Genomic DNA, 11,686 nt, shown 5'->3' on the forward strand with positions numbered 1-11,686 from the left:
AGTGTAAACCCAAGTAACTCACCCACCCTGGGAGCAAGCAGTGTAAACCCAAGTAACTCACCCACCCTGGGAGCAAGCAGTGTAAACCCAAGTAACTCACCCACCCTGTGAGCAAGCAGTGTAAACCCAAGTAACTCACCCACCCTGTGAGCAAGCAGTGTAAACCCAAGTAACTCCCCCACCCTGGGAGCAAGCAGTGTAAACCCAAGTATCTCGACCACCAAGGGAGCAAGCAGTGTAAACCCAAGTAACTCACCCACCCTGTGAGCAAGCAGTGTAAACCCAAGTAACTCCCCCACCCTGGGAGCAAGCAGTTTAAACCCAAGTAACTCACCCACCCTGTGAGCAAGCAGTGTAAACCCAAATAACTCACATAACCTAGGGAGCAAGCAGTGTAAACCCAAATAACTCACCCACCTAGGGAGCAAGCAGTGTAAATCCAGGTAACTCACCAACCTAGGGAGCAAGCAGTGTAAATCCAGGTAACTCACCCGCCTTGGGAGCAAACAGTGTAAACCCAAGTAACTCACCCGCCCTGGGAGCAAGGAGTGAAAACCCAAGTAACTTACCCGCCCTGGGAGGAAGCAGTGTAAACCCAAATAACTCCCATAACCTAGGGAGCAAGCAGTGTAAATCCAGGTAACTCACCCGCCCTGGGAGCAAGCAGTGTAAACCCAAGTAACTCACCCGCCCTGGGAGCAAGCAGTGTAAACCCAAGTAACTCACCCACCCTGGGAGCAAGCAGTGTAAACCCAAGTAACTCACCCACCCTGGGAGCAAACAGTGTAAACCCAAATAACTCACCCACCCAGGGAGCAAGCAGTGTAAACCCAAGCATCTCACCAACCCTGGGAGCAAGCAGTGTAAACCAAAATAACTCACCCACCTAGGGAGCAAGCAGTGTAAACCCAAGACACTCACCCACCTAGGGAGCAAGCAGTGTAAACCCAAGCATCTCACCCACCCCGGGAGCAAGCAGTGTAAACCCAAATAACTCACATAACCTAGGGAGCAAGCAGTGTAAACCCAAGTATCTCGCCCACCTAGGGAGCAAGCAGTGTAAACCCAAGTAACTCACCCACCTAGGGAGCAAGCAGTGTAAACCCAAGTATCTCGCCCACCTAGGGAGCAAGCAGTGTAAACCAAAGTAACTCACCCGCCTAGGGGGCAAGCAGTGTAAACCAAAGTAACTCACCCACCCTGGGAGCAAGCAGTGTAAACCAAAGTATCTCACCCACCTAGGGAGCAAGCAGTGTAAACCCAGGTATCTCACCCATCTAGGGAGCAAGCAGTGTAAACCAAAGTATCTCACCTATCTAGGGAGCAAGCAGTGTAAACCAAAGTATCTCACCCACCCTGGGAGCAAGCAGTGTAAACCCAAATAACTCACATAACCTAGGGAGCAAGCAGTGTAAACCCAAGTATCTCGCCCACCTAGGGAGCAAGCAGTGTAAACCCAAGTAACTCACCCACCTAGGGAGCAAGCAGTGTAAACCCAAGTATCTCGCCCACCCAGGGAGCAAGCAGTGTAAACCCAAGTAACTCACCCGCCTAGGGGGCAAGCAGTGTAAACCAAAGTAACTCACCCACCCTGGGAGCAAGCAGTGTAAACCAAAGTATCTCACCCACCTAGGGAGCAAGCAGTGTAAACCAAGGTAACACACCCACCTAGGGAGCAAGCAGTGTAAACCCAAGTATCTCGCCCACCTAGGGAGCAAGCAGTGTAAACCCAAGTAACTCACCCGCCTAGGGTGCAAACAGTGTAAACCAAAGTAACTCACCCACCCTGGGAGCAAGCAGTGTAAACCAAAGTATCTCACCCACCTAGGGAGCAAGCAGTGTAAACCAAAGTATCTCACCCATCTAGGGAGCAAGCAGTGTAAACCAAAGTATCTCACCCACCTAGGGAGCACGCAGTGTAAACCAAAGTATCTCACCCACCTAGGGAGCAAGCAGTGTAAACCAAAGTAACTCACCCACCTAGGGAGCACGCAGTGTAAACCCAAGTATCTCACCCACCTAGGGAGATATCAAGGATCCCTGCCTTTTCACTACAGAAGGTTTAGTTCTATCTACATGTTACAGAATGAAATAACAATTGTGTAAAACAACCCAACCAGAACGGGGGAAATGTAGCCACAAAACGACACCCATGTGTTGACTGACATTTCTTTAGCTGTCAGATTATAGCGCGTGGCTCGTATAACCTTACAAACAAATGTAATACACATATCACTGAGCACGTGCATGTTTCTTAGCAGCGTTTAAACACATTATATGCAATATTGCAATAATCAGAACTCAAATTGTTGAACATTTTGCATCAATATATGTAGAAAAAGCTCATACCATGGCACATGTAATATCCATGTTTGATGCATACAGCATGGAGGTGGGAATATATTTCTTGTTTTGCATAAACTGCTCGCCCCAAAAATATTCCCCGTCCTTCATATTTTTATTTTATGCTTAAGCGATGTAGAAAAACTATTTGTTGACGTTAAATTGCGTGTTTGCACCAGAAGCCAAATTTCGGTACACGTCAGCCGATTTTTAATGTCTGTCTGATTCGTACTTCAACCGCAGGGGGCGTGGTCAATAAGGTCACGTGGCACATTAAAAATCCTCCCTCCCAACAAAAATATCAATTTCAATGACCTTCAATAAAATTAAGTACTGATTTTCAAACTACCAAACTTGATCCGCCCCGTGGAGATTCAGTGGAAGAAATATTTGCAGGACCGCCCCCGTGGTCAAATGGATAGAGCGTCTGCACGGAGATCGGGAGGTCGGTGGTTCGATCCCCTGGCGCTTAGCTTGCAGGGCTAAAGCAAGTTGGTCGGCTCGGAGTGTCTATTGTGTCTGAGAGGGTATCCAATTTAAACTGCGTTATGATGTCTTAGTGGGCTAGCACTATAAAACCGGCATTAGTCAGGACCAATACAAGCACACTGAGACGTCATGACGCATTTCAAATTGGATACCGCACTGCGTGTCACAATAGAAGTGCAATAATCTTGAATTTGGTGGTAAACAACCCCCCCCTCGCCCCACCCCACCACCTGTTTTCCACAGTGAAAGTTCTCTTCAGATTAAAGTAACAGCATTATTCAAGAATATCACAACCTCTAGATGTGTGATCTACACTTATATAAACACCTTTCTAGGAAGATCAGGGCTGAAGTAGGTTATACAGAGACCACACATCGGTATATTTGTCGGTACATTTATCAGTACAATTCTAATTTAAATAGTATGATTATTCTCATAAGGTTTATTGTTTCAGGCATTTCCGATTATTTCTATACGTGGCTGAAGTAAATACACACCAAAGTTATTATTCTCCCAGAAAATTGTGTTTAATTATCAATGTGGGAATATTTCAAGTCCCTGGTTGAAGCACAAGCTTATCATCGTTATGTAGCTAAAATAATAATCATAAAACCATTATTTCCCCTGCAAAAAATAAACTCGTTCTTTGACATTAGCAGTTATCAGCCTGCTAATCTATTACAGCATTGGCAGCAATGGAGATACACTTTCGCTCATATCGGGCGTCTGAAGAGGTCAATTTGGACTTTGTTTAATGTCAGAATTGGCATTTGCGAAACAAAGGAGGAACGGGTATGGATGTGGACCTATTATTTGGCTATATGTTTATCGTTAGCCTCATATAGATAGGTGCAGACAGGAACATGGGGAAGCTGATATGTGACACGCATATATGTGTATATGCACGCGCTATCGGGGTCATGTAAACACACGGGAATATGTGTTGTTATTTTTCCGTATCTGATTTCATATTTTGTGGGTGGGCGCGTCTAGTTTTGATGACTTTTGAATGGATGTCATTTTAGATATTAATTCCAACTTTCATCTTAGCACGTGCTTCCTGTGAGCGTTCGGATCAAAGAATTCGTGGACTGAGAATCACGTGCAATCTGTGCAGATATTCCAGAACAAACGTTGCTTTCGGGCCGGAAGTTCACAGTAAGGTCACGTTTTGCGCATGCGTGTAAGTATGTCTGGCAAGCAGACAATGTATGAGGAAATGATTTTATGCGCATGCGTGTCACTGTCGAGGTGCAAGCGAAGTGGTAACGATGTCCTTTTATATGGTACTTGTTGTTACCCTGTCCTCTGAATTAAGGGAATAAAACAAGGACCGGTCGGCTGGGAGTCAGTATGCTGTGTCCGAGTGGGTTATCCATGCTAAACTGCGGCATGGTATCACAGTGGACAAGCACTATAAAACCGGTATTTATCCGGACTAGTACAAGCAGCCACATACACGTGCACACGCTATGTAAATGCAATAATCTTGAACGCGACGTTACGCCAGCGAACCGGGATTCGAACCCACGATCACAGGTTTCTGGCGTGCCCAGGGGACGCAACTCCGCACAGCGAATTGCGGAGCGGCCTGATGAGGTTCGGGTGGTGACTATGTGTGATTGTGCGCCATTTTTTTTTTTTACCCGGCGGCGAGTAGGCCGTCGTGGAAGATGGATTACTGTTGACTGGTGTAAACCAATCTTCACTGACTCGCTGAACTTGGAATAATAATCTCCACACAGAAAAAAACACTCACCTCTCCGCCCACGCATCGGGGGGCACGGGTCGCCCAGTCGCCTAAGGCGCCGCGATTCGCTATGCAGAGTTGCGTCCCTTGGGCACGCCAGAAATCTATGATTGTGGTTTCGAATCCCGGTTCGCCCTGATTATGTTTCTAGGTACGTTAGCACCATACCCGTGTTCGTGGGTTTCACCGAAGTGGTAAACGACTGAGACCTGCATCATTTCGGGCTTTCCTCCCACATTAAGCTGGCACGCCGTGATATAACTGGAATACTGTTAAAAACGGCGCCACTCACTCACTCACTCACTCAACCAAGCATCCACGGATCAGCTTGTGTGCTCATAGGCGGATCCAGTGGGGTGGTGTTTAGGGGGTCCAGACCCCACCCTGCCAATTCCTCCTTTTGATAAATGTAGTATGTTTCCGAGTCCCGTGATGGGATTCGAACCACGGACCTTCTGATCCGAGGTCGGACGCCTTGTCCACATGACCAAAGAGGTTAACCCCGTCAGCAAGCTGACAAGGTAAGGATGTCATCTGTGGGATGACCCCACGCCCTGCTACATACTCCCCCGTCAACAGAAGGCACGTCCCGGGCCGCATAGTAGGGTACTGAGACTTGCTCAAATTTAATATGAACGTGCTCAGACCCACGTTGGGCGCCAATGTAGCGGCCATAAAATTTCCGAGTCCCGTGATGGGATTCGAACCACGGACCGTCTGATCCGAGGTCGGACGCCTTGTCCACATGACCAAAGAGGTTTACCCCGTCAGCAAGCTGACAAGGTAAGGATGTCACGCATCTGTGGGATGACTCCACGCCCTGCTACATAAGCAGTAAAAATATCTGAGAGAGGATTTTGATATTTTGGACCCCTCCCTTTGGAAAATGCTGGATCCGCCCTTGGTGACAACTGTGGACCAATCTGTGGAATTTAAAGCACATCTAAATATACTAGCGGTTTGGAAACCCGAAAAAACTAATGACAAGCAGCTCACATGAAGACACATCGAGTCAACGTGACCTCCTGACAACCGAACCCATCATATGTTTATAGGCTTGTAAACGAAATGCGGAACAGACTTCATGATTATGATCTGAAATGTCAACATTTTCCATAACGATCTCATTTCATTCTCCATTATCACTAGAGAGAAGTATATTGCGGTTAATGAGACCCCTAAGTCGGTGGGCCAATCAAGATGACTTGATACCCTCTAAAGGGTCTGAAGATCAAAGTGTGTTTAAACATGCGTTTTCACAAAATTATGAAATATTATTTCTGAAAGTGGTCACCATGTCAGTATTTTACTGCTCTCTTTGATGTGGTTATTACAAAATGTGGGATTTTTATTGACATCACTCACTGCGTCTAAATGCACGGAATTACCATGTTATTTCATTCCCAGTTTCTGCCAGACATGGTAGCTCTTGACTCTATTGTAAGTGAATCACATCGGCACAGGCGTTAACGGCTGGTTTCCATGTATGCCCTAAAATTAAAAGAATATTGAATTATGAAAATGAATACTTACCGATACTACTTGTAAAAATGATGCGTAAATACATGGAAATAGTAGTGGTATTGCAATCTGGTGTGTGTGGTCTACGTTTTCGTGGGGGTAATTCCACATATGTAATTTGCACAAAAGACCAAATATGTTACTTCTTAATCTTAATATACTGACAGGCAATGAAAACGCATCATCGTGTGTGTTAAAGCATCAGTCATAGTTTTTTGTGCTTAAGTTAATCACGAAACCAATCGAATGAGATTCGAACCCGAACGACGACAGTGTTGTGTTTTGTTACCTCATGCCTAAGTACGAAGAGCCATTTAATTATATCTTTGTTACCCTTTTTCCAAATATTACAAAAACATGAAAATGCTTTTTAAAAGTGATAAAGTATATAATTCTGTGCCAAACATACCGAGACTCTCATGTGCAGGCGATCTCCCATCACGGGACTCTCACATGTAGGCGATCTCCCATCACGGGACTCTCACATGTAGGCGATCTCCCATCACGGGACTCTCACATGTAGGCGATCTCCCATCAAGGGACTCTCACATGTTGGCGATCTCCCATCACGGAACTCTCACATGTAGGCGATCTCCCATCACGGGACTCTCACATGTAGGCGATCTCCCATCATGGGACTCTCACATGTAGGCGATCTCCCATCACGGGACTCTCACATGTAGGCGATCTCCCATCACGGGACTCTCACATGTAGGCGATCTCCCATCATGGGACTCTCACATGTAGGCGATCTCCCATCACGGGACTCTCACATGTAGGCGATCACCCATCACGGGACTCTCACATGTAGGCGATCTCCCACCATGGGACTCTCACATGTAGGCGATCACCCATCCCATCACTCTCACATGTAGGCGATCTCCCATCATGGGACTCTCACATGTAGGCGATCACCCATCCCATCACTCTCACATGTAGGCGATCTCCCACCATGGGACTCTCACATGTAGGCGATCACCCATCCCATCACTCTCACATGTAGGCGATCTCCCATCATGGGACTCTCACATATAGGCGATCTCCCATCACGGGACTCTCACATGTAGGCGATCTCCCATCACGGGACTCTCACATGTAGGCGATCTCCCATCACGAGACTCTCACATGTAGGCGATCTCCCACCAAGGGACTCTAACATGTTGGCGATCTCCCATCACGGAACTCTCACATGTAGGCGATCTCCCATCACGGGACTCTCACATGTAGGCGATCTCCCATCACTCTCACATGTAGGCGATCTCCCATCAAGGGACTCTCACATGTAGGCGATCTCCCATCACGGAACTCTCACACGTAGGTGATCTCCCATCACGGAACTCTCACATTTTGGGGTCGTTCGACCATGTATGTACACATGCACGCACACACATGCACACCGGGATCGGGTGGCCAGGCTCGCTGACGTGGTTGATGCATGTCATCGTATATAACAATTGCGTGGATAGATGCTCATGATGTCAATCACTGGATTGTCTGGTCCAGACTCGATTATTTACAGACCGCCGTCATATAGCTGGACTATTGCTGAGTGCGGCGTTAAACAACAAACAAACAAAAGAAACACATGCATACCCACACCCACAACAGTGGCCATACCTCAACGAGGCTTCGTAATTCGGTGAGCAGATCTCACTGAGGTTGGGGGCTTTCGTCACATTTTCCATGTTCGTGGGTGGTACACGTCTTCGATGCACGCCACTTTGGCCTTCTTCCCACATGAAGCTAACACGCCGTGATGTAACTGAAACATGTTCAAAGCGGCGTTAAACCCAATTCACTCACTCACTTAATCATAATATGACATATTTTCTTCATTCAGCGAAGATTTTATGGACGATTTGACGAATCTGTCTCCATTATACAAAAAAAGGTCTGAACTTCCGCCATTGTCAGTTTGCACGTGCAAAATACGCACTCATCGTTTAATCCAATAATCAGCCTCGCTTTGATCCACGTCGTGATCGTAACTTTATCAGTAACGAATTGACCCCACGTGCTTTCTCGCGGTAGAACGTTATCAAACAGAGGCAGTAATTAAACTCCTGCAGGTGCCCGCCCGGGAACACCTCCGCTGAAAGATTTAAAGAGACAGGGACCAATTTGTAGAGATAGCGCGCGCAGAGGAACAGATAGGTGGACACCATTGCACGCGCATCTCTGGTCAAGCTGGCCATGGCGTAGATAAGCGCCTGGAGACTGATGGACGAACAGTGAAGACTGGACAGGGTGATGGTCAAGCGACGATGAATGAAAGACAAACAGTAGCAATTTGTTAGCTTTGATGGATGTCTGTTGTCGCGAGAGGACAGTTTGAAATGCGAATAAAATTTGTTTCTTGTTATTATTCTTAAATGATTTTGATTGACTACCTGCTTATAGAAATGGTGTAATTTCCTTTGGATCTTCGGCATTAGATTAATAACTGGACATGAAATAGAGAATATGACCTTTGTGCCTGTTGATATAAAATATATATGAAAGTTTAAAACTCCGAGGCTATAGATGAGTGTTGATGTATTTGATACCAAAAGACACAAGGGTGAGATTCTATTTATCATCCATAAAACCAGTCTTACTCTTCTCGGTTATAAACGGTTATAACCAGTGTATCGAATGTGAAAGTACAGCTGACCAGCTTCTGAGGCAGATGAGCTGGGCCTCGTCTCTAATATCACAACATAACGCGGCGCAAGGGGAGCCGGGAACCATCTTACAGTGGCAGAGAGATTCAGTGGAGTCATCTCATTGTGACGTCATGGTAACAATGACGTCACAATGGTCTGCAAAGCATTGTCATGCAGTTTCATTGTAGCGATATCTCCCAGGAGAGATCACTTTTAAAAAAAAGATCTCACCCAAGCGACATCTCCGTGGAAGCCTGTTTTGAAAAATAACATAATAACCACATCTTTTGTTTGTTTATTTGTTTTTTAATGCTGCAATCAGCAATAGTCCAGCTATGTGACGGCGGTCTGTAAATAGTCGAGTATGGACCAGACAATCCAGTGATTGACATCATGAGCATCGACCCACACAATTGTTATACGATCACAGGCATCATCCAAGTCAGCGAGCCTGACCACCCGATCCCGTTAGTCGCCTCTTACGACACGCATATCGCCTCTTACGGCAAGCATGGGTTGCTGAAGACCTTTTCTACCCTGGATCTTCACGGGTCTAGTATGTCAGAGTTACAGGGTAACCTTGCCGTGATACCCCATGACATCAGCGTCTCTCCATACTTTCAGCCAATGGGGCCTGGTGAAAACAGGTCACGATGAACATGTACCTACGTTTACTTATTAAGATATAATTAACTACAATTATTTAATGCCGCCCCTGTCAAGTCAGTTCTGAAATATGTTTAGGAAAACCAATAATATGTGTTAATGTCCCTACGAGAAGACGTAAAACAGATGATAAGGCGGCTGATGCACATCATGCAATGACGTTTATGTTATCATATCATATATGGTTATAGACGAAGGTTACGAGAATGAAAAGAACAAGTCAGTAAGCGATGTTGACCATGACGATGGCAATGCCATAAAGGTGGTGTGAGTGAGTTGAACCTCACTCTAGCTGTTATTTCACGGGTGGAGTGAGTGAGTTTAACGTCACTCTGTTTTTTCTCGGCGTGTCAGCTTAATGTGAGAGGAAAACCCCATTTAATCGGAGCAAATATGGGATTTGGATACTGGCACCCGTAGGGGACATAACTCTGCATTGTCACGACTGGGCCACCTGTGGCCTCCAATGAAGATTGAAGTAATTGTGATGAGGATGGTGATGGTCAAATTGGCGATGTTGATAGCCCAAGCTGTGCGGACATAGACTCTTACGAATGGTATGTAAATACCTTCATTCGTTAGACAACCGCGAAATCCGGATTAGACCTGACCTTCAGCAACCCATGCTTGTCTCAAGAGGCGACTTACGGGATCGGGTGGTCGGACTTGGTTGATGCATGTCATCGTATCTCAATTGCATGGATCAATGTTCATGATGTCAATCACTGGATTGTCTGGTCCGTCAACCAATCTATTCATTTTCATTATTGACACAAAAATGTTGACGTTTGTGTAATTTCCACAAAACAAATTACTCTATTTTTCACCATTGCAACAAAATTTTCATTTTGGGCATTATAAAGAGTGCGGATTTCCAAGGTTCCATTTTGAGCCGTATAAATATTTAAAAATGATAACAAGGAATTCATTGAGGGTGTTCATTTATTGTATGTTAAGAGATATCGTAGAAACCGCCGTGTTATTGTAAATAAATGTCTTCAATGACTGAATTTTAAGATATGAAATTAGGATTGAAACGTACCATACATTTTGCCACATCATACATATTCTTCTAGATCAGCTGTCATTAACAATTATTAATACATTTGTAATGTTATAAATCATTGGGGGGCACGGGTGGCCCAGTCGTCTAAGGCGCCGCGATTTGCTGTGCAGAGTTGCGTCCATTGGGCACGCCAGAAACCTATGATTGTGGGTTCGAATCCCGGTTCGCCCCAAATATGTTTCTAGGTTTGTCAGCACCATACCCGTGCTCGTGGGTTTCACCGAAGTGGTAAACGTCTTACACCTGCATCACTTCGGGCTTTCCTCCCACATTAAGCTGACACGCCGTGATATAACTGGAATAATGTTAAAAGCGGCGTTAAACCCAACTCACTCACTCCCTCACTATAAATCATTGTACAAACCCTCTATATATCTCCATACAATATTGAAACACGCGCCGCTTATGTGGTGAGTGATGCTACGAAAGGAACTTAATTACCAGTACTGTGGTTTGATCCACCTCATACCACACACCACCTGTGGCGATATCTTCAATTATTACCTTTTCAAGGTGCACGGGTGATGATTGGTCAGTATCAGTGTCCGTTCATCAGTGTCCAAGCCTATCTGGGAATGACCATTGGTCAGAGATGTTGTGTGTTGTTATCGGGTCCCTCGTTAGGGAATCTGTACAAATGAGGCACGTGTTACCACGCTAATGTCCTCAGCACCTGGATACCCACAAGCCAGCTGGTCCCAACTTCCCGAGACTTACAAAACTCCGAAATATATTTAATTGTAATGGTGTGTTGCGATTGTGTGAAATTCTCTGGAAACACATGTATTTTATCACTATTTCAACACATTGTTTCAATTCAGTTTTTTTAACCGTCTCAACTCTCGTAAACACCTAGAGTAATACATGTTCAAATTGTTGAGCACCAGGAACTGGCAACTGTTTTGGTCCACTGGCTATATCCATAACAATATGTACACGCTCTTGTTACCACAACAGATGAGTGAGTACGGTTTTACGCCACTTTTAGCAATATACCAGCGGCGGGGGACACTAGAAATGGGTTTCACACATAGTACCCATGTCGGGAATCGAACCTTCGTCTTCGGCGTGACGAGCGAACGCTTTAAATAACCACTAGGCTACCCGCCCGCCCAAAACAGATGAAAAATGTCTAACAGGCATCTTGACATTTTCCGTAGAAGAAAACGACTGTCTTTAGGAATATATTTTATATCTACATCGCAC

The 11,686-nt window shown here is 45.4% G+C and overlaps 1 long non-coding RNA gene across 1 annotated transcript; it reads right to left on the reverse strand.

Annotated features, from left to right (window-relative positions):
* Window positions 1-5,900: 5,900 nt before the first annotated feature.
* On the reverse strand, window positions 5,901-11,189 carry LOC124140452. Its single transcript, XR_006861921.2, has 3 exons — window positions 10,985-11,189; window positions 7,721-7,865; window positions 5,901-6,073 (listed from the first exon to the last, which is right to left on the reverse strand). It is a non-coding gene; the product is annotated as an uncharacterized LOC124140452 (long non-coding RNA).
* Window positions 11,190-11,686: the final 497 nt, after the last annotated feature.

Source organism: Haliotis rufescens, unplaced genomic scaffold (assembly GCF_023055435.1).
Source record: "Haliotis rufescens isolate VD_foot unplaced genomic scaffold, xgHalRufe1.0.p SCAF_37, whole genome shotgun sequence".
NCBI lineage: Eukaryota > Metazoa > Mollusca > Gastropoda > Lepetellida > Haliotidae > Haliotis > Haliotis rufescens.